Raw genomic sequence first — 24082 nt, 5'->3', positions numbered from 1 at the left:
CTCGCATAGACTCATAAATGCTCAAAAGCATATACTCACATTCACTTACACAAATTTGCTCATGCTCATCACAGAGCTCACACATTCACTCACACAGGTATGCTCATAAACCCACATGTACCTTTGTTTGCCTTGATTTCACCCACTTCTCCCTTGGAGTGTATTCAAATAAAAGTTACACTCTGCTTCACTGTTGTGTCTCTGCCTTTCAGTTCTTTGTTTCGGCAGGGACAAGAACCGAGGCAAATAAATCCAGTCTGGTAAGCCCTTGTTATTATTATCTGTAATAGTTAAAATGAAATTAAAAGAGAGTCCTGGGTGGGCTCTTGGTACTAAACCAAGAGCAGATTTTCAGGCCATCTGAGCCTGGGCCACTAGCTTCAAAGCACCCCCCAAGAGAAAAATATGCTGGTGTTAAGGGTTGAGTTTGTTCTCCTTGGTTTTTGTCTCTGCTGCAACAAAGAATTGAAAGGCAGAGACACACCAGTGAAGCAGAGTGAATGTTTTATTTGAATACACTCCAAGGGAGGAGCAGGACATCATCCAGGTGGACAAAGGCAAGGAGTTGCGTCTTTGACTGACAAGGTGAGGTTGTTTGATTTACAGGTCTTTCTATATCGTCATCCCTCTCAGTCAGCATGTTGGTTCCCCACGGTGAGATGTGATTCAGAGAGTTCTTCATTCCGTTCGACTGTTCCCCCGTTGGGAAGGAAGTTATCTCCCTGCAAAGCCTTTGTTGTCTTCATGTGGGACCGCTGACCTAGGCAGAGTCTCGGTGGCTCTTCCCCTGAACCTTAGGTTGAAGGCTTTGGGCTTTGTCTTTGAGCCTTATCCTCCGTTTTCCAGCTGCTCATGTCGATCTTTCTACCTAACATCGCCCCCTTTCTTTCTTGCAAGGAGAAAGGACCATCTCCAGTAACAGGTTCACAAAAGGGCCAGAGACCCTTGGCTCAGCCCCTCACTGAGGACTGAAAGTCTTTTGCCAGAGAGTGAGTAAAATGGTCAGGGGGTGGAAACGAGGTTTCCAGGTATCATTAAGATATGCACCTTATGCACAGTGGTACCAAAACTCATTGGAGAAGCCCTGACCTGGGTGGTGATTAGACTGAAAGAACATAAAAATGTAAGAGTCAACAAGGTTATGAAAGTTGGAATGTTTAAACAGGCCGCAAAGAAATGGTGTCTCCTTTACCTGGATGTTTTATGAGAATAGATATTATGTCATGTTGGGACACATGCCCCTTACTTGGTATTGTGAAACCAAAACATTTTGATGAAGTCCTAATAGAGGCTACAGTAGACATGTAAGGGTACATGGAATCAAGGTAAAAGTTTGTAGGAGACATGGTGTGTTTGAACAGGCTTTATGTGAAGTGACTGTGTTACTGGAGACGGGTTTTTGGTCTCACTGCAAGAAAGAATTCAAGAACAGACACAAAGAGCCACTGAGCATTAAGCATTTACTTAGAGAAGAAACTTTCAGAAAAACACAAAGAATACATGCCCGAGAGCTGGGGTGTAAGCAGACTGAGAGAAGGTGGCACCAAGGGAAATAAATCGGGAGCCGTTTTTTTATACGAAGGGAGATGAATATTCACTAAGTGAGATTAGGCTTCAAAGGGGACAGGTGGAGTCTCCCTGGAGTTGGGGCTTGCTCCACCCTCATGTCAGGTGGGGGATTTTGACCATAGTTGGTTCTCTTTGAAACTGTCCTGTTGAGGTGCCGTGCAGGGAGGTTTGATTTTTACCATGTTGTGATGGAGGGTCATTTTTACTATGTTGAGATAATAAAACTCTTTATTATTCTACTATGCTAATGAGTGCATAATGTATTTGCCAGGCATCTCCCTGCTTGTTGATAGCACAGCGTGAGATGAGACAGTTGAAATAAAGGAGGGCCTTCTTAAAGAAAAAGGAGACAGAACTTGCTGCTTTGAAAACCTCCAGCCACTCTTAAATGGCAAGTGATGCCAAAGTTAAGGAAAGACTTCCAGGCAAGGGCCACATCCAGAGCCCTCCTGGGAAAATGTGGTGTGAAGATGAAGCCAAGGCTGTGACTATACTGTCTTCTGTTTAGGCCTCAGAAAGATCTGGGCCAGCATTTCCAGATCCTTAAAGTCAACACAGGCCTTCCAAGAAGTTGAAGGCTGTTGTCCCTAAGCAGTCTCAGCAGAAGCCCAAGTCCCAAAGGGTTTATCCCAAAGAGAGTTCTGTATGAGCCTCTGAAATAACAGAGTGAACCTCAATTAAGAGTCCTAGAAGGTTCACGTAGGGACTTAAGAAAAAGAAATTTTAGCAGAAAGACTGGCAGCACAGCATGAACCAATCTGAACTAATTGGAGGCTCTTCAAAGACACTTAGTGGATAAATTCCTACTTGGACTGCCCTTTCATTTTAAATAATGTTGACAAAAGGCCCCATGCCATCTCATAAGGAATACTGCATGTGATTACACGATAACACATTTTAAAATGTTAACACTGATGACAAAAAGAGATTGTAGATGTGTTACCTTTACTTTGTTTTAACAGACATTTATGGAGCACCTAAGAAGAAAACACAGTACCAGGTGCTTTGGAGGAGAGAGAGATAATAAAACTCTTTATTACCCAATCATCCAGAAACTCAGATCCTAGGGGGTGGTGGAGAGAGACACACATATGCATATAAGTAATGTCAAAATACGTGCAAACATGTGCTACTAGAGACTATGAAAGAAGGACACGATTAATGAGACCTATCTAATGTGCACCATACCGAAACAGAGAAATGAGATCTTCTGCCCTCAAACCCCTGGCCCTTCTCCTTCTCTCATTCTCTATTCTGGTCAGTTCATTCCCCCGACCCTCCTTAAATAGTTCCCATATATGTAGGCCCATTTTCTCCTTTTCTTCCAGTACCTCAATGCTGTTAAGGCCCCCACATCCAGAGTTACTGAAAGCACTGCCTCCATCCAATCAGCAACTGGTAAAGGCTTTGCTATGATAGATTTTGCTCATGTGTTCTGTTCAGTGCCTATAGCAACAGGACCTCCACTGCAGTGCAACTTCACCTTCACTTCTGAAGCGACGTGATGCACATTTACCTGGCTACACACAGGGTACCTGGGCAGCCCTCAGGTAGGGAAAGGCTGTGCCACCTAGGTTAAATTCCTGAAGATTTTTTGGTAGACCAAGGGCCGCTCCCTCGCTGACACTACCAAGACGAGCTACTGACCCTCTTGGCACCCACGATGTTAAAACAAACCCAACATCTTATAGACCTTGGTGGGCCCAGTGGGCAAGCAAGCCGTCATTTGCAAATGTTACATAAGCCCATTGACGCTATTTAAAAACCGGCCTACCTTGAAAGGGCCCCCTATGGGCAAAAGGCACCAGAATTTGTCCAGATTGCAAAACAGCAGTAGATCTTGGTCGGGACTCCTGGAGAGTTCTTTACTGTCGAGGTTTCAGCAGCCTCGTCTCACGCCTCCTGGAATCTCTGAACCTCCTGTGATGACCATAAATTGTCCTTGGGATTCTGTGGGAAGAAAGAACCCTGCTCAGCCCCAGGATACAAGACACTAGAGCGGACATGCTGTCCACATACTGAGCTCTCCTGCCATTAGAAGTGCTCACAGGTCCAGGCCTGTGACACTCAGTCGCCAGTTGCCCATTAGGCCCTGGGTTATAGTCGCAGCATCCTCGCAAGTTAGGCAAAGCCACCAAGGCCTCCTTGTTACAGATGGAGGCAATCCTGGGCCCTCTGGCATATCCATCCCACTAGCAGGAGGGCTTGACCTTCCCCAGCATCATTCCCTTGCCAGATGCCACAGTGTTGGGCAAGTTCACCTTTCTCTCTGACCCGCTGGTGACCAGGGGAGCCCCTTGGGACCAGCTGAGTGAACAGCAATGGGTGTTACTCCACTCTGTGCCTGGAATCGTCACCATCACTCTGGTCACCAGTGATGGAGCTCTCATCCCTAAACCAGGACATCTCTACTATGATGGGTCTCTGGGACCCGAGGGTCAGTCAGCACAGTTAACGGAACTTTAGGCAGTCACCTCAGCACTGGATGTCCTGGCCAATAGTCTGTCCCAACTGCACTTTTTTTTTTTTTTTGGTATCATTAACCTACAATTACATGAGCGACATTATGGTTACTAGAGCCCCCCATCAAGTCCCCCCCACATACCCCATTATAGTCACTGTCCATCAGCACAGTAAGATGCTATAGAATCACTACTTGTCTTCTCTGTGTAGTACAGCCCTCCCTGTTCTCTCCCTACATTATGTGTGCTAATCGTAATGCCCCTTTTCCCCCCTTATCCCTCCCTTCCCACCCATCCTCCCCAGTCCCTTTCCCTTTGGTAACGGTTAGTCCATTTTTGGGTTCTGTGAGTCTGCTGCTATTTTGTTCCTTTAGTTTTTTTCTTTGTTCTCAGAGTTTGGAGAGTTACTATTTCTGCTATAACTGGGCCCAGAGTTACCTGTAATCAGACATCTACCTAGTTAATATTTTTCCAGTCTGGGTTTTTAACTCAAAACCTTCACTAAATATATATGTATATGTGTGTGTGTGTGTACATATATATGTGAATTACAGGCTAAACATAGAAAGTGAGGAATCTTAGTAAATTCATAGAAATAAGTGTGTTCATTATCAAAAGAGAATGAAAATAAATAAACTAGATATTCAATATAAAAATTAGACAGTAAGCAATAGAACAGTGCTTCTCAAACTTTTCAGTCTCAGGCTTCTTAAAACTTATTGAAAACCACAAAAAGCTTTTGTTTATGTGGGTAATATGTACCAACATGTACCATATTATAAAGTGAAAGTAAGAAAAAATTACTCATTAATTCCTTTATAATAACAATAATAAACCTATTATGTATAATACAAATGCATATTTTTGCAAAATGACTGCATTTTCCTAAACAAATTGTTGTAGTGAGAAGAGTGGCATTGGTTTATATTTTTGCAAATGTCTTTAGTCTCCAGCATAATACAGGATAGCTGTACTACTCATTTTTTCTTTGGCATTTTAGCATATTAATATTCTTATTTTAGAACATCCATCTGTTTCAATGTCACAGAGCCTCTGGAAAATTCACTGTCTACTTTCAAGAAAATGAGAATGAAAAAAGGTGTATAAAGCCTTCATATTATTATGAAAATAGTTTTGATGTCAATTCCCTGAAAAGGTCTTGAGGACACCCCTAGGGGTCCCTGGGCCACACATCAAAAACCACTGCAAAAGAATAAATCTAAGAAATACAGGAAGTAATTCAGATAAAAGCTGAAAATCATGAATTAAAAAGCAGAGCTGGTAAACCCAATTCCCTCAAAAAATTAATGAAAAGGCAGATATTTGACAAGTGCAACCACAAAGAAAGAAAAAATTAGAATGTTTGGAATGTGAGCCACTACAAACATAGAGAAGAAATTATTATATATGATCATATATAATCAAACCTGAAAATATCAGCAAAATAGATAATTTAGAAAAATACAAATTACCAATATTGCCTGAAGAAGCAGAAGAAAACTGGAGTAGGACCATAACCGTGGAAGAAAAGGAAAAAGTTCATAAGTAATCAGCTCCAAAAATGGCACCAGGCTCACATGCTTTTACAAGAAAATTCCCTCTTTAAAACTCCTCTAATAATTCCTTAGAAAAATAACATCTTTCACAGAATAGCTCTTTCCCTTAACTATAAGCTGTCCTATAGCACAGTAAAATAGAGAAATTGCAGCATTTATAAACTTGGATAAACACTGAAAAATGTGACAGAAACAGTAGAAAAGAGAAAACTGTAAGCCCAAGCCATTTATGATATAAAAATCCCAAATCAAATACTTTCAAATCCAATATAGCTGTACGCCAAACTGCTTCATAATCAAGCAAAGTTCTAAACATCTTGTTTGGGAGATAGATATTATAAATTCTGAATAATTCTGGAGATTGTCATAAAAGTGTGAGTTTAAATAATTTTGTTGAAACATTAGGGGTAAAACATTAGGGGTAGCCATTAGAAGACTATAAATGTAATGTGTAACTTCTAGAGCACTAGAAGGAAAAACATTTTAACCCTGAAAAACTAAAAACAAAGACGGAATATAGTAAATATAAAGTAGGATTGCAAAAACAGACACAAACATCATTAATCACATTAAATTTAACTGGATTAAATTCCTCTCTTAAAAGAAAAACAAGTGGTTTGGGTCAAAAAGCAAAATCTTACCTATATGTTTCTTACAAGAGACAAACCTGAAAGAAAATAAAAATAAAGGAATGAACAAAGATACATATACTAGGCCAGTTGTTCTCAAAGTGTGGCCTTTGCACCACCAGTATCATTACCACTAGTGAAGTTGTTAGAAATGCGCCTTATAGGCGCCTTATAGGCCCTACCACAGACCTACTTAATCAGAAACTGGCAGTAGGGGCTAGCAATTTTCATTTCAAAATACTTTGGATTTTAAAATGATATGGATGCCCACTCACATTTGAGAACCATTGCCCTAAATGTTAACTAAAAGACAGGGGAAGTGCTAAATATTACTATCAGAAAAAATATAATTCAAGGCAAAAAGGGACAAAAAGACAAATACCATATTGATAGAGTAAAATCCACCACCAAGATATTAATGTTATGAAACTTTACACAGTATACAACATCTAAATAAAAAACTTATAAAATTATAAGAAGAAATGAACAAAACCACCATCATAAAGAGAAGCCAATACTCCTGTCAGAGAAAATGGGCAAGTAAAATAGGTTAAAAAAGAAGAATATGGAATATTTTAAATAAAATTCAAAAACTTGGTATAATAAGGAACATCATATCTAATAAGTAAGCTTTTTCTAAACTTTTAGGGGTTAAAGAGGAACTCAAATTTAAAATCAGAAGATAAGAGTAATGAGCAGAAATGAAATCTAAGCAGTACCCACATGAAATTTCAGAATTTTAAAGCTTTTGAAAGAAATAAACAAGTAAATAAATGAACCAAGCATTCAACTCAAGAAGGTAGTATAAAAAAACACATGAACAAGGGAAGTAAAAGGAACTAAAGATGATGGTAAAAATAAAGTAGAAAATATTTCCCCACTCTAGACTTCTTAATTAGCTAAGCCAAGAATCTTTTCTTTTCAAAAGCAATAAAATAGACAAACCTCTGGCAAGGCTGATCATAAAAAAGGGTGAACACACAAACATTAGGAATGTGAAACGGGATGTAACTAAAAAAATAGAGATGATGAAATACAGACTACTTTGTACAATTTTGAGACCTAGGTGAAATAAGACTTCCTAGTAAAATATCAACTCTCAAAAATGGACTCAAGAAGCATTATTCGTTTCATTACTTTTTCTACAAGAAATTGAAAAGGAGTCATTCTTCCAACCCCCAATCCTGGGCCATGGTTCTAGGTTCAGACAGTTTTAGAGGCAAATTCTACCAACCCTTCAATGAACACATGATTTCTGTAAATACAAGAAAAACAGGGAGGTTTCCCAGTCCATTCTACTAGCTAATATTAATTAACTTAATACCCAAATTGGATTAAAATAGTATCCACCCCAAAATACAAAACCTGTGGATGAAATTCACTTTTGTGGTTTTTCAGATGTAAAAATAACAACCATGATGACATAGAGATACAAAAGTAGTTCACTATTAGAAAATTCATTAATGTAATTTATTTCATTCATTCCTTTATTCAATAAACACTTACTGAATGCCTACTATGTGCCACACATTGATCTGGGTATAAAGGAAATGACCCATTGTAATGAAAAAAAAATAAAACAGAGTCCTTGCCTCATAGATCTTACAAACTTGTGGAAAGAGAAAAAAACAGAAATATTTTCAGAGTGTTATAAATTCTATTAAGGGCAACTGAATGGTGATGTAGTAATAATAAAGGGGAGGGAATATATGTTTAACCCTTTTCTAATATGCTTTATGTATTAGAGTTACAACCTAAGGATGGAAGGGAACATTCCACAGAGAGGAAAGAGTAGGAGCAAAGCACCGGAGGCAGGAAAGAGCTTGGAGGTCTGAGGATCAAAAAGAGGGCTGGTTTTGCTGAAACAAAATGATGGGGATTCTGAAGAGCAGGGGTTGGCAAACTATGGCCCGCAAGCCAAATCTGGCCTACTGCCAGAATTTGTAAGTAAGGTTCTATGGTAATACAGCGAAATCCCTTTGCTTACATATTGTCTATGGCTGCTTTCACTATGCAATAGTAAAATTAAATAGCTGCAACAGAGATGGTACGTCCAGTAAAGACAAAAATATTTACTACTAGGCTCTTACAGAGCATGCTGATGGTTTTAAGGCCATCTGCACCCTTGTAGAAGGTCTGCGTCACTTTCTAAGTGTAATGGAGAGTCACTGGAGAGATTGAGGCAGAAGAGTTTAAGGTATGATCTACTTCCATTTTAAAAAGCTGGCTTTGAGATGACAATATTGGTTACTTTTGGAGTAGGCTATTGACCAGAAGAGGGCATGATGGAGCCTTTTGGCGTGCTTAAAATGTTCTGTATCTTAATCTGGGTATATGTGTGGGTGCGTGGGTGTCTGTGTGTGTATACCAAGCTCTATTTGTAAGACTTTCCTACTTTACTGTGTACACATTATACCTTAATAGGAAAGCTCTGAAAGCAAAAAAACACACCATAAACAAAAGAGAAAAGGGACAGTGTAAGAGAAGAACTTGTAATACATACACAAAAACAAAAACTTACTACCCATTAGCAAAGAAATCTTGGAAATTAATTAGAAATGGTCAAAATGATATAAATAAAAAGAGTATGATATGGGGAAATGGGAATGTTAATTTGTACAGCCTTTTCAGAAGGTGATTTGTCAACATCCATTAGATTAAAAATTCAATACTCTATAACCCAGCAATTTCACTTGCAGGAATCCATCCATTCAACAGAAATACTTGAACATAATGAACAAACATGTACATAACCTAATGATGTTCAGCACTGGATCTAAAACTGAAAAACCAGTAACTGCTATAATGACAAATTATTCATTCACATGGGCATGATTTTATATAATTACTGCCTCCACACTGCAGAAGAATATATGTATGGATGTACATTAAGGATACCTGGGATATTGGGGATAGTAAATCATCCAATACCATAGAATTATTTTTTTCAAAGGTATACACCAAACTGCTGAGAATTTGGAGTTTCGAAAGTTGAAGGCATAGGGGGAGGTAAAATGGGTCCTTCACCCCAACATTTTATTTAAAACTTTCAAACAGCAAACCTGAAAGAACACCAATACACCACTTCTAGATTTTGTCATTTTAAAATACTTGGGGCTTACATTTTTAATTCAATATACTTTGAAATGTGTAGTTTGGATTTTTTAGCAAACGGATATTACTTTTTGTAATAACAATATGGTTTCAATAATGAATAGATATTACTTCCATAATCAGAAAAATTAAATACTTTTACAACTTGTTTCCCCTGTAAATCTTCTTCTACACACTGATTTTTCGTTTATACAACCAATTCTAAAATTAAAATGATCAACACTTAGAGTAGTATGGCCAGGCTGCCTTACTCCATGCTTGACACAAAAAATATCCCCTTATTTCATCCCTGAAATGATGATCCTGCTTTTAAAGCTTAAGTTATTTAAATTACCTTTGGCTACACATTTCTAAAACACCTTTTCCTCCTTATAACTGGATATTACTTTAACTGCACATTTTGACCCAGTCATATTTTCACTTGCAAGTTCGTTTCTGTTACACATCATAGTAAGGTTATGATCTAGCATTATGACTATAATGGGGAAAAAAACTGCCTGAAAAGCAGTAAATGTAGAAAATTATCATCTTTCTCCCTTCAGTACTTTTGTTTTCATTTTTTGCATTTTCTTTCCTCCGCATTCCATACTCATACGTGCCAGTTGTTACTCATTCCCCTTACTTCATCTCTAAGACATAAAACACATTTTCGAGCAATTGCTGATGACGAGCTGGCATTTTCAGGTTAACTTCCTACTTCTGATACAGAAGAATTGAGCTTCTCGGATCACTACTATCCGTGCTAAGAAATAAGAAACAAAAACTTGAGAGTTCCAAGCCTTCCCAAATAAATCACACATTCAAAAAGGCACTATTTATATAAATACTACACTCAAAGACACAATAGCATTTCATTAAAGTAAACTATTAAAGAATAAATCAAGAAACATCCTTTTTTGAATAAAGGTTAAAACATGCGAAACCCACAAATATTTACAACTTTTATGCCTTATTCAAATCTACACACTCTCCAACCAACACCGAAAGTACTATTTCCACACATGGAATGGCAATGAAATACGACTAATTCCACTGTAGTCAAAAACATAATGAACACAAGCGGAGTACTAACTCAAATCAGGATGCTTGCCAGATCAGATGTAAGCTGTTTCAGGCATAAAAGCCAGCCTCGGGCTGTGCAAATTTCATTAAGCGAGAGCCTCTCTGTTATTCAGGAAAACTTGTCTCCTACTACTCGTGGCTTGTAATACTTCAACAATACCAAAGCACCTCCTTTTCCTTTCCCATTAACGCCAAGCTCCTAAAAACTATTTTTTAACCCTCCGTTGTTGCCTCTAATTCCTTACCGTTACAATTGTGTTCCTCAGGTTGCTTGTTGGTTAGTCAGATATCTCCACACCTGTCTTCGTTATTCCACAGCGCCAGGTAATGACTCCTACCGCCCTTCAAGGCCTCTTTTTGTATCTCCTCGTGCGCACTATTTCTAAAGAGCGTTTCTAAGGAAATAGTGTCCAAGGTCTTTCCACAGTGGACGCTATCTATGCACAGGATGCTCTGGCCTGTTCTTCTCTCGTTGTAAAGACACGAGACTCTGGAAATTCTCATTTCTATGCCAACATTCAGAATATTTTTGTATACGAGATCGTTTAGGCTGGGGACCAGGTAGCACTGCTGGTACACCCTGTCGGAGATCGTCACATCAAAGCAGTAAAGAGGCGGTTTCGGTATCTGGTCGCGTGGCTCATCCCCTAACAGGTACCTTTGGACAGCCAGCCCAGCGACAGGCACCACCTCCGACGGGGTGATCCACTGGAGAGGTGAGTCCGTTCTTTGCTCAAGAACATTTCGGATCCAGGAGTTGGACCCTTGGGCTCCGGCCCCTCGGATCACCCATCCCGGGACGCTAGCCCCACTTCTCTCACGGTTCGGCCGGTCTAGCCTAGCATGTGTGGGGCTGGCTTCAGGCTGGCCTAACTCACCAGACGTGATCGTCAGGCCACTGACTACCCTCTTCACTCCCCAAAGCGAATTTTCCCAGTTCAAAGCGAGAGAGCAAGAAACCGCGCGCTAGGGCGACGATCTCTACCCAGCCTGGCCGACTGAAAAGGCTCCTCCCCCGTAGGGGGCTGCACGTCGTTTCGCGTGTGCGCGTCGGCTCTCTAGCCCCGCCCCTAGATCGGCGCACTTCCCTCGCTCAGGCGCTGTTACTAGGCAGCCACGAGCGCGGTTACGTAGCAGGTCCTCGGTTCTGGTGCCCGCGGGATTGCCACGGGAGGGGTAGCAGGAAAAGCATTGGTCGCCCTGGGTCCCAAAGCGTAGCAAGAGGGAAGGGAAGGAGTGCTCGTGGCCCCTCTAGTAGGGAGGACGCCGAAAGGCAATGGAAAAGAGAAGGTGGACGTAAGCGGGGTGCAAGTAGTCATAGCTCAGGGATTTGAGGGTTTGAGCCTTGGACCACCAACAGAAAGTAAATCAGAGTTGGTATACTGAGTATATATTGAATGTGTATATACCTTCACTGGTGTGCTCTGATATATAGTGCACGTATGTATCACTGAATGTGATAATATGGGTTTCCTTTTAGTATGAACAAAACCAGATAACGTATGCACAGCCTAGCACAGAAAGTCCTCCCTAAAAGTATTTTGCTGAATGCACGGTTGGTGAATTAGTGAGTACTGCAAATGAAAACATAAAATTGTAGAACTGGCTTGGTAAAGAGCTGCCTTTGGATTAGACTCCTTAAAATGTACCTATGTTTTAAACAATGCCTGGCTTAAAATAACAGCTAGGGTGTGCAATTTCAGAAACCACTCCTAAACTACAAAGAAGGTATATGGAACTAATGTAAAGTGAAAAAGCTGTAAGAATACTCAGAATTAATAGTTAAGATGTGCCAATATACACCAAATGCAGTAATCGTTCATGAGTACTTTTCAAAGATGGTTATAGGCTTGTTTTGATTAATCTCCCTTTGCTACTTCATCACTGTTCATTTACTATGAAGTACCTAGTATGAGGCAGCACTGTTTTAAGTCATTGGGGATAATAGTAGTCAGGCTCCTTTATCAAGCTTCTCATTGCCTAGGATGAAGAACATTGCCATTATTAATCCTTAATTCACTCATTCTGCACATATTTCTTGAGTGCCTGCTCTGGGCCAGGCACAGTCTTGCTATGGAAAGCAAAAAACGTAGTAAGGGGAAAAGCAGCGGAGGGGGCAGGAGTTAATATTTTATAGAGAGTATGATTAAAAAAGGGTTCATTAAGAGATTGAACAGCGCGGAGACCTACGGAGGTGAGGAAGTGTGTATGTGGATTATTTTGGGAAAGGGCAGTTGTGTCAGAGGGCACAGCAAGAGCGGATTCCATGAGAGCAGAATACTTGATATTTCCAAGGAAATGCAAAAGTCAGTTGGCTGGGTGGACCGATGAGGGGGAGAGTGCCAGGAGATGAAGTCAGAAAGTAGCAGTGTTGTAGGCTTTTCTCTGCTTCAAGCAGGAAGGACATACTGAAGCTTGAGCTGTATTTCCACCAATAAACAATACATTCTAGAATGATGTTTATGTTATTTCTGTCACCTTGTTATATCACTCATTTACCATTTGTCACCTAATACTGTGATGAACAAAATTAAATACTGTGAATAAAACAAAACATCTAATGTATGTAGTTTGTCTCTCTAACTCAGGGTTTCCCAACCTGACATTCTTGACATTTTGGGCCAGTAAATTATTTGTTGTGGGGATGTCTTGTTCACTGGGGGATGTTTAGTAGCATTCCTGGCCTCTACCCACTAGCTACCTGTAGCACTACCCTCCCCCACAAGTTGTGACAACTAAAAATATCTCGAGACATTGACATATATTCCCCAAGGGCAGTGCAGTATCACCCCTTGCTGGAAACCAGTAATTTAACTAATTTAATTTAAGCCTTTTAAGAGCAGAAGCTGATTTATTCTTTAGAATTTCCCATAGTTCTTTCACTACTGTTATGCATAAATAGGACCCAGTATTTTAAATAAATAAAACGTATAATTCCCACTTCCTCTCCACGTCAGGGAATATATGTATGTGTCCTCTGTATAAACAATACAATAAACAAAAATCCAAACTTAGAAAACACAAAATAAGTAAGCTCCCTGAGTTTCAGTACTTTATGTTCACTGCTGAATCTCCAGTGCTAAAATAAGTATCCAGCAGATAGTAGGTGTTTAACAGTAATTGTTGAATGAAAAAAGAAAATGACATATTTTTATTGGATTTACTGCCAGAGTCATTAAATATCAACAACCTCTATTATTTATCCAAGAAGGACTGGTTTGAAATCTTCCATATCTGCTCCATCACCTCTCCCAAACTATATATTCAGTGGAATTGATACCTAATAATACTGTATCATTATATTCTGGGGCTTTCCAGCTAATTCATAGAAGATGAATATTGGCAATGGTGCTCAGCACTTGGGTAATTACTGGAATTGCGAGGAAATAGCACCCATTTTTTTTACAGTACTTCACAAAATACAGATGTACAGTGACTGAGGGCACATATTTGGTGTCTTCTGTATTGCTCTACCAACAATCTGCTGATAATACATCTCCCCAAGATGTCTACTTGAGTAGTTATCACACCTGTGTGTGAATGTTCCCTGATGTAGCATTATAAGAACCTGCTTAAGATTGATTACACAATAGACTAAAAGAAATAATTTTTTGACCCAATAATGCGTTATTCATTTTTTTCTCCCCTTAGATTCCCACAATTTGTTATAGTGCCCCCCAGAGCTTAAAATAGTAAAATCAGCCAAGATAATCATTTTATAAAATGGCTATATTGTAAGATATTCAAAACATAAATACTGCATGAAATTTATTTTGTGGTCCCCTAAATTTGGTGCAGATATCAGCCATGTTTATTTTCCTCAACTTTAAAACTAGACTAATAAAAGTAATCATAGTTGTTGAAAAGTTAGTATAAATAAAGTGCTTAAAACACTAGCACATTCCAAGTGTCTAGCACATACCAAGAGTTCAATAAGTGCTAGCTACTGTTACTATTATTTTAAAAGGAGGCATAACATAAAAATCACAGAGTGCTGGAAAATTAGATACCCACTAGTTCAGAGTTCTTCAAATTGTGGGTTGTGAAGCATTAGTGAGGTTATGAAGTCAATTATTGGGTCACAGTCATCAATTAAAAATACGAAAAAGAACAGAAAATGTCAGTACATCATGCATAGTAAGAGTAAGGATTACTTCTTAATACTTTTGTTTCAGATTTGTTGGCATGTATATGTGTATACTGGATTGTGATGTAAAATGTTTTTCTTACTATAGACTGTGACCACAAATGTTTAAAACCAATTGCTATAGTTCAACGCCCTCTTACTGTAGAGAAAGAAACTGAGGCTGAGAAAAGGGGAATTCCATGACCAAGATCACATAGCAATAAGTGACAGAGCATCAGGGCTACTAGCCAAGTCTGATTACAAAGCCAATACCCTTTCCATAACATAAAGTTATTATGCTGATCATTTCTCAATATATACAAAAAAATATGTGCACCCAAAATACGTAGTCCCAAATACATGAAGCAAACTTTTGACACACAGGAAGGAGAAATAGACAGTAACAGAAAAATAAGAGGAGGATTCCATACCTAGCTCCCAGTTATGTATGAAACAACCAGACAGAAGATCGACATGGTAGCAGATGACTTCCACAACATGACAGACCAATTTTACGTAACAGACATTACAGAGCACTCAGCTCAGTAACAGCAGAATCCACATGGAACGTTCCCCAAGGAAGCCCACGGAACAAGTCTTAACAAATTTAGGAAGATGAAGTCACACAAAATACCTTCTTCACCCACAATGGAATGAAACTAAAGATCAATAGCAGAAGAAAAACAGAAAAACCCACAAATATGTGGAAATCAAACGACTCACTCTTAAAAATCCAATGGGTCAAAAAATGAATCACAAGGGATTTAGAAGATATCTGGAGAAAAATAATAAAAAAAACCACAATACACATACAGATACAGATGTTTAAATACAGAAACATTTATCAGTATGTGTGTATACAAGGGTTTGATGACACACATATATTGCATTACTTTTTCATCAGTGACGTCCTAGAAGAAATGATACAATAGCAGTGAGAACACCTAATGTCCAGATCTTGTTTGAACAATTCTCTAATAAAAAGAATCAGAGCTCCTTGAAGAAATAGCTCATTCAGGAAATGGGAAAAGAGATACAAAACCTGAGTCTGGAGCATCTGCAGTTCTAGAAAATAAGGAAGTGCTAAAAAAGAATCCCTATATAAATTGGTATGTATCAAGGGGGTACAGGAGCCAACCAAACGCGCCCCTATCGTCAAAGCTGCAGCAATTTGAATAACAATAAATTAATTAGTAGTGAATTATAACCCAAAGTACAAAATTCATACCCATGTTCCATACTGATATAATAAATATTAAATAAATAAATGAATTGGGCAGAAGAGACCACTTTGTCTTGCATAAGAATTCTCAATAATTTATATAGATACTTTTCCCTAAAAGAAGGGGAACATAAATCCCTATACCTTAAAGTGTAGCTGAGTGTCATGAATTCTTTCCCTAAAGTACAGTATGCTAAAGGGGTTGGAGGAAAGAGCATGCTCAGGGGTAACAGCATGCTCAGGTTCTTTTTTTTTTATGAAGGTATTATTGATATATACTCTTATGAATGCTTCACATGAAAAAACAATGTGGTTACTACATTTACCCATATTATCAAGTCCCCACCCATACTCCAATGCAGTCATTGTCCATCAGTGTAGTAAGATGCCACAGATTTACTATTTGCCGTCTCTGTGCTACACTGTTTTCCCTGTGATCCCCCACACCATTTGTACTAAACATAATACCCATCAATCCCCATCTCCCTTTCTCCCCACCCGCCGTCCCACACCCCTCCCCTTTGGTAACTGCTAGTCCCTTCTTGGAGTCTGTGAGTCTGCTGCTGTTTTGCTCCTTCAGTTTTGCTTCCTTGTTATACTCCAGAAATGAGGGAAATCATTTGGCACTTGTCTTTCACCGCCTGGCTTATTTCACTGAGCCTATTGTTCTCCAGCTCCATCCATGTTGTTGCAAATGGTAGGCTTTGTTTCTTTCTTATGGCTGAATAGTATTCCATTGTGTATATGTACCACCTCTTCTTTATCCATTCATCTACTGATGGACACTTAGGTTTCTTCCATATCTTGGCTATTGTAAAAAGAGCTGCAATAAACATAGGGGTGCATATGTCTTTTTGAATCTGAGAAGTGTACTCTTTGGGTAAATTCCAAGGAGTGGGATTCCCGGGTCAAATGGTATTTTTATTTTTAGTTTTTTGAGGAACCTCCATATTGCTTTCCACAATGGTTGAACTAGCTTCCGTTCCCACCAACAGTATAGGAGGGTTCTCCTTTCACTGCATCCTCACCAGCATTTGTTGTTCTTAGTCTTTTCGATGCTTGCCATCCTTACTGGTGTGAGGTGATATTTCATTGTGGTTTTAATTTGCATTTCCCTGATGATTAGTAATGTGGAGCATCTCTTCATGTGTCTGTTGGCCATCTGAATTTTTCTTTGGAGAACTGTGTCTTCATATTGTCTGCCCATTTGTTAATTGGGTTATTTTCTTTTTGGGTGTTGAGGTGTGTAAGTTCTTTATATATTTTGGATGTTAACCCCTTGTCAGATATGTCATTTACAAATGTATTCTCCCATGCTGTAGGATCCCTTTTTGTTCTGTTGATGGTGTCCCTTGCTGTACAGAAACTTTTTGGTTTGATGTAGTCCCAAGTGTTCATTTTTGCTTTTGTTTCCCTTGCTCGAGGAGATGTGTTTAGGAAGAAGTTACTCATGCTTATATTCAGGAGATTTTTGCCTATGTTGACTTCTAAAAGTTTTATGGTTTCATGACTTACATTCAGGTCTTTGATCCATTTCAAGCTTACTTTTGTGTATGGCGTTAAACAATAATCTGGTTTCATTCTCTTGCATGTTGCTGTCCAGTTTTGGCAACACCAGCTGTTGAAGAGGCTGTCATTTCCCCATTGTATGTCCATGGCTCCTTTATCATATATTAATTGACCTTATGTGCTTGACTTTATATGAGGGCTCTCTAGTCTTTTCCATTGGTCTATGGGTCTGTTCTTGTGCCATTACCAAATTGTCTTGATTACTATGAGTTTGTAGTAGAGCTTGAAGTTGGGGAGCATAATCCCCCCAGCTTTATTCTTCCTTCTAAGGATTGCTTAGGCTATTTGGGGTCTTTTGTTGTTCCATATGAATTTTAGAATGATTTTCTCTAGTTCTTTGAAGAATGCTGTTGGTATTTTGATAGGAATTGGATTGAATCTGTAGATTGCTTTAGGCAGGATGGCCATTTTGAGAATATTAATACTTCCTATACATGAGCATGAGGTGTGTTTCCATTTATTGGTATCTTGTTTAATTTTTCTCATGAGTGTCTCGTAGTTTTCAGAGTATAGGTCTTTCACTTCCTTGGTTACATTTATTCCTAGGTATTTTATTCTTTTTGATGCAACTGTGAATGGAATCGTTTTCCTGAATTCTCTTTCTGCTAGTTCATTGTTAGTGTATGGGAATGCCACAGATTTCTGTGCATTAATTTTGTATCCGGAAAATTTGCTGAATTCAGATATTAGATCTTGTAATTTTGGAGTGGATTCTTTAGGGTCTTTTATGTATAATATCATGTCATCTGCAAACAGGGATAGTTCGACTTCTCCCTTACCAATCTGGATGCCTTTTATTTCTTTGTGTTGTCTGATTGCAGTGGCTGGGACTTCCAGTACTAAGTTGACTAGAAGTGGAGAGAGTGGGCATCCCTGTCTTGCTCCTGATCTTAAAGGAAAAGCTTTCAGCTTCTCGCTGTTAAGTATAATGTTGGCTGTGGGTTTGTCATATATGGCCTTTACTATGTTGAGGTACTTGCCCTCTATACCCATTTTGTTGATAGTTTTTATCATGAATGGCTGTTGAATTTTGTTGAATGCTTTTTCAGCATCTATGGAGATGATCATGTGCTTTTTGTCCTTCTTGTTGTTGATGTGGTGGATAATGTTGATGGATTTTCAAATGTTGTACCATCCTTGCATACCTGGAATAAATCCTACTTAATCATGATGGATGATCTTTTTGATGTATTTTTTAATTCAGTTTGTTAATAGTTTATTGAGCATTTTTGCATCTATGTTCATCAGGTATATTGGTCTGTAATTTTCTTTTTTTGTGGTGTCTTTGCCTGGTTTTGGCATTAGAGTGATGCTGGCTTCATAGAATGAGTTTGTAAGTATTCCCTCTTCTTCTACTCTTTGGAAAACTTTAAGGACCATGGATATTAGGTCTTCACTAAATGTTTGATGAAATTCAGCGGTGAAGCCATCTCATTCAGGGGGTTTGTACTTAGGTAGGCTTTTGATTACCAGTTCAATTTCTTTGCTGGTAATTGGTCTCTTCAGATTTTCTGTTTCTTCCTGTGTCAGCCTTGGAAGGTTGTATTTTTCTAGAAAGTTGTCCATTTCTTCTAGGTCATCCAGTTTGTTAGCATATGATTTTTCATTGTATTCTCTAATATTTCTTTGTATTTCCATGATGTCTGTTGTGATTTTTCCTTTTTCACTTCTCTTTCTGTGTACACTCTCATTTTTTCTTGATAAGTCTAGCTAGGGGTTTGTCTATTTTGTATATTTTCTCAGAGAACCCGCTCCTGCTTTCATTGATTCTTTCTACTGTTTTATTCTTCTCAATTTTATTTATTTATGCTCTAATCTTTATTATGTCCCTCCTTCTACTGACTTTGGGCCTCATTTGTTCTTCTTTTTCTAGTTTCATTAATTGTAAGTTTAGACTGCTTGTATGGGATTTTTCTTCTTTCCTGAGGTAGGTCTGTATTGCAATATACTTTCCTTTTAGCACAGTCTTTGCTGTGTCCCACAGATTTTGTGGTGTTGAATTATTGTTGTCATTTTTCTCCATATATTCTTGATCTCTGTTTTTATTTGGTCATTGATCCATTGATTATTTAGGAGCATGTTATTAAGCCTCCATGTGTTTGTGGGCTTTTTCATTTTCTTTGTGTAATTTATTTCTAGTTTCATACCTTTGTGATCTGGGAAGCTGGTTGATACCATTTCAGTCTTCTTGAAAGAATTTAACTGCAGGTAAACTTCATAGATTAAGCTTAGCCTTGAAAACACCATGGGCTTTTGTGAATATAAAAGGAAGGTTCAGGTAACTGTGGTATTGCTCATTCTTCTTCACAAGCCACACAGGGGACCTTGGGAACCACCTGTAAAGATTGTTGGTGTCCTTCGATAAGTCATATTGAGGCTTGGGATGGGGGGTGGGGGAACAGACCTTCTTTCTGAAGAGGAGAGTATGGGAGCCAGTTTGCTAAAAATGAGTCACTCTGTACTTGAAAAGGTGACACTTGATTGTGTATGTCCAGAAGCTGATCAGTTGGTCAATAATATTCATTGATCATTCATGGCCTACAAAGAACTAAAGCCAAAGTGGAAAGAGGAAAACCACAAGTGTAGGTCTCTTAACACAGTTACCATTTTATTGATGAAACAGGAAAAGCAACCATGGAAAATACCCAAAAAAGTCTTAAAACAGTATTTAAATAAAGTGTATGGGACTAAAGAATAGTGAGTGGGTGCAAGGATCGATCTTGTCCAATTTATCTTTTCTTTGAAGTGGAATGTAATTTGATGTGTCTGAATTTGTTGGCACCTTGAGGGAAACGGTGAAGGTATTTCACCTGCACATGGTGTCCTTCTGTCTACTAGTGGTGTGGGGCTGGAATTCTCCTTTGAGTGGGCCTGGCTTCTGGAATGGTGCTCTCTGTGCTTTGCTGCAATGCCAGGGCCGCTCTGTTTTCTGTCCTTTATCACTAGGTCTGAAGAGTTGATGCTGAGTGTGAGTGAACAAGTGTCTCAGGAAATCCATCAAGGCCTCAGAGACAGGGGCTTCACTGCCCTGAGCAGTGAAAATGCAGCATCTCTTACAGGTCAACTCCAGAACATCGTTAAGAAGGATAACTGTATTCGTAGCATCATCGGTAAGAATCCTCCCCAGGTTGTGGTGGCAAGGGTTGGCAAGAATGGGAGAATGAGCTGGTAGACTCAGCCCTGTAAGTCAGTTCCCAAACCACATAGAAATGGAAAAGCATGATCACTGGGAAATTCTTTTGGCCTTAGTTTCCTCATCTATAATATGCAGGGTTGCAGTTGACCTCTTGCAGTTTGAAGTGAATGCATAATTCTGAGGTGTATCTGCAGCTAGGATATGTGACTTTGAGGTGTGTGAGATACTGTCCCACCAACCCTACTAATTCATCCCTGATCATTGTCTGACTGCAGCCCAAGACCTATGGTAGGAAACCCTTTGTGTATCTCATGCTTTAAGCTACCAAGCAGGCTTCTACTTCCCTCTTAGGAACTGATGCTGACTTAGGCTGCAGGACATATTCCATGCTGGAATGGAAGCACTGAACTTGACCAGCTAGCTTCTAATTTTCCTATCTTTACATAGTCTGTTTTGGGTGTGTGGGCCTGAATTTGGTGCATTAGCTGCAACATTTGAACCTTAGGATCTCACTTAGAATATCTGGGAGCCTCCTAGTAGGTCAGATGCATGCCAGGAGCTCACTTACAGCCACGTAGTCTCATTAACAGCCAGAAATTTATGAGCTTAACATATTTTGATCATGCACTCTGTTTGGGAGCTTGGTTGCATTCCTTCCCCCAGAATAAACCAAATAGATCTCACTTAATTGGTTTACTCAAATGAGTACGTAGGTCAATGAAATACCTCAGGTAACTTAAACGTTGGGGAGCAGAGAGTACAAAGGCATTGTGCATTTCTTCTCAAACCTCTTTGATCTCCTTTCCATAGTTTTCACTAGCTCACAGGTCAGCAGACCCATGTGCTTCTCCAGTGCTATTTGGTTCGTGGCAGCCAGGAATCTCGGCTAGACTTCCCTGGAGGCATTACTGTCACTGAAGGGGAGCTGGCAAAACTGGGCTGTAAGTTTCCCAATATGATGCATCCCACTCAGCAGGTGTTTAGCCCCTGCTATGCTGAAATCCTAAAAAAATAACATCCTGTCAGCTCAGGCACAGGGAACACAAGTGGAGTCTATCTGATAGTGTTGACCCCTGGCCGTGGCAACAGGGATCCAGAGGAGAGGGCTCAGCATGTTGCTGGGATGCCATCACCTGTGGCCGACAGAGCAGACAGTCTTCCTCACGACATCCAGGATGCAGGACCGCAGGGTCCAGGCATGTAAACACCGAGTGGCCCAACCCTCTTCATCAGTAAACTTCTTGGCTGCAGGAAAACCTTGGTTCCTTCTGTGTTGCAACTGGACCCTGGTCGTGTGCCCTTATCCCCTAACTACCTGAGAAGAAGCCAGTGGGCGCACAGTTTTCCTTTCAGTGGCTGATCTTTCTTCAATATGCTGGCTTGAGCAGGCACCAGAGTATCATCAGCTGCTAGCATTATTTTCTCTAGTGAGAAATTGTTGTCTTGAGCACCATGAGAACTCTGTGAAATTGTCCAGAGTGAGTATAAGGGCTTCCGGAAGTCAGAAATTCACTGTTCTACAGATCAAGAGAGGACATAGAACCCATTTCTAGTACCAGATTTCCCTACAGTTTTCAAGGATGCAGCAGTAGTAAGAGCCCCCACCTCTCTGTGTGACATGAAGCAGTATGAAAACTAGGGTCTGGATTAAAGCTAACATTATCTGCTTGCAAGCACTCAGTTGGGGACAGGTCCCAGCCTCTGTCTCCCAAGGGATCCTCAGGGTCAGAGTTGGAGTCTCTGATAGTGACAGCGGAGCCAAGCAGTTAGGTCAGTGACTTACCTGTGTCACGTCCATCCCTGGTCCCATTCTGTAGCTGAAGGAATCTCCTGTTTCCACACCTCCAGGCTCAGAACACACCATTCTCTTTGACAGAAGTGATGTGGGTACTCAGGGCTGGGAGCGGCCACCACGCCTCTTCCCACTTGCAGTCTGGGAACAGTGTTAACTACCGGGTTACGGTCGTCAGCTTGGTTGGCATCACAAATGACCGGCAGTCTAGCTTTGCAGGTACCTGGGCTTGTTTTCTTAGTTGTAGAGATTCATCGTCTCATTCTCAGACCAGCTGAAGCAGACCAACAGCAATCTATAAAGTTACGGGGAAAAGTCAGTTTAGATTTGGACTTGGTTGGACTGGACAAGAGAAAATAGAAACTCACTTATGGAATATTGTAACTGGGTGGGAAAATGTCTTTACTATTTCAGGATGGAAAGAGCTGTGTATCCTACTAGTCCCACCCGCACCCCCACCGTCACCCCCACCCCCAAGGAAATAACAGGTGGGATTTTAGTTCTGTGAACCCCAGGGTGATTTCTCTGGAGGGTGGATCCCAGATGGGTGATACAGCCGGGTGAACAGAGTGAATCTTTTACTTTGGCTGGATGTAGAGAAGCTGGGAAAGACACCATTCGGGGGTTCTAATTTTGTGACTTAAGACTCAGGAAAGAAACCAAGGCTGGTTACTACGGTGTATTTAATAAACAGGCAGTAAACTGTTTCTAGTTAGATTTTCTGAATCTGATTTGCCATGAGGAAAGTCTAAAACAGAAATCTTAGCATTGGAAACCTGATTACCTTAATAGAAAGATGTGCTCTTAAGGGATCCCTGTGGAGGTGACTGAGTAGTTGGCGGCTGCAGACATTGGACTGGAATGCAACTTTGCTTGGTATTTTATATTTAAAATTTGGCATGACTGATTTCTTAGGGATTCTGAGTTGGTTCTGTATCCTCACATGGAGGAGGTAGGAATCCTCATTGAAAACAAAGACAGTCCACCAGATCCTGCTCATCACGGAGGGACCTACATATGTATGTGGTATGTGCACGTGGTTAAAAAAGACATGCGGAGAAAAGTCAATTGCTCTCCCACCCCGTTTCTCATTTTCCCTATCCACAGGAAACCACTGTTACCATATTTTCGTGTATCCTTCCAGCAATGGTCTACACAAGTGCATATTATGATAACAGATAATGTTTATGAGCGCATATTTGCCCGGCACTGTTTTAAGCTCCTACATAAATGATTTCATTTATTCTTCCACAATTTATCTCCAGTCTGTCCCTCCATTTCTAGCGCAGTGTGTCTCAAGAAGCTGCAATTGGGAGTCAGAACTTGCTGTCTTCTCTGGCTGAGTGAGTAAGGTAAAATCTTTCAGTTTTTCTGGGCTTTTTCTTCATCTATAAAATTGCGTATTGGATTGTATCCATGATCTTATTGTTTAATCCCATACAGTTATTCTACAAAAAAATGAAATATTCCCAGGTGACCATGAAACAGAAAAAACTGTAGGCAGCCTGATTTGAAGAACAGCTGGAATAAGTAGTTTTGAGGATGGTTTGAAAACCGCTGGCCTAGATGATGTCTAAAGGTTCCTGTATTATTTCCTTATGTCTGCTCTGACAAATTACCATGAACTTGGTGGCTTAAGACATGCATCACTCTCTCATAGTCCCAGAGCTCAAGTCTAAAACCAGCTTTACTGGGTCAAAACCAAGGTATCAGCAGGGCCACCCTCCCTCTGGTAGCTCTAGGGGAGAATTTGTGGACTTGCCTTTTCTACTTGTAGCGCTGCATTCTCGTCTTCCCTGCCTTGTGACCCATTCCCCCATCATCCAAACTGGTAGCATAGAATCT

The 24082-nt window shown here is 39.9% G+C and overlaps 1 long non-coding RNA gene across 4 annotated transcripts in view; it reads right to left on the bottom strand.

Annotated features, from left to right (window-relative positions):
* The window catches only part of LOC118970971 (uncharacterized), a 31872-nt gene extending 20478 nt beyond the window's left edge, over positions 1-11394 (bottom strand). For 2 of the 4 annotated variants that reach the window (XR_012127518.1, XR_005059200.2), the window contains exons 1-2: positions 10638-11394; positions 3344-3519 (exon numbers count right to left, since the gene is read on the bottom strand). This is a non-coding gene — a long non-coding RNA (uncharacterized lncRNA). Of the gene's footprint in view, positions 1-487; positions 3520-10637 lie in introns of those variants that run through there. The other 2 variants (XR_005059199.2, XR_012127517.1) reach the window with 2 other exon arrangements.
* Positions 11395-24082: the final 12688 nt, after the last annotated feature.

The sequence above is a fragment of the Manis javanica genome, chromosome X, assembly GCF_040802235.1.
Source record: "Manis javanica isolate MJ-LG chromosome X, MJ_LKY, whole genome shotgun sequence".
Taxonomy (NCBI): Eukaryota; Metazoa; Chordata; class Mammalia; order Pholidota; family Manidae; genus Manis; species Manis javanica.
The sequence above is the reverse complement of the archived record's forward strand: the minus strand, read 5'-3'. Positions and strand labels throughout refer to the sequence as shown.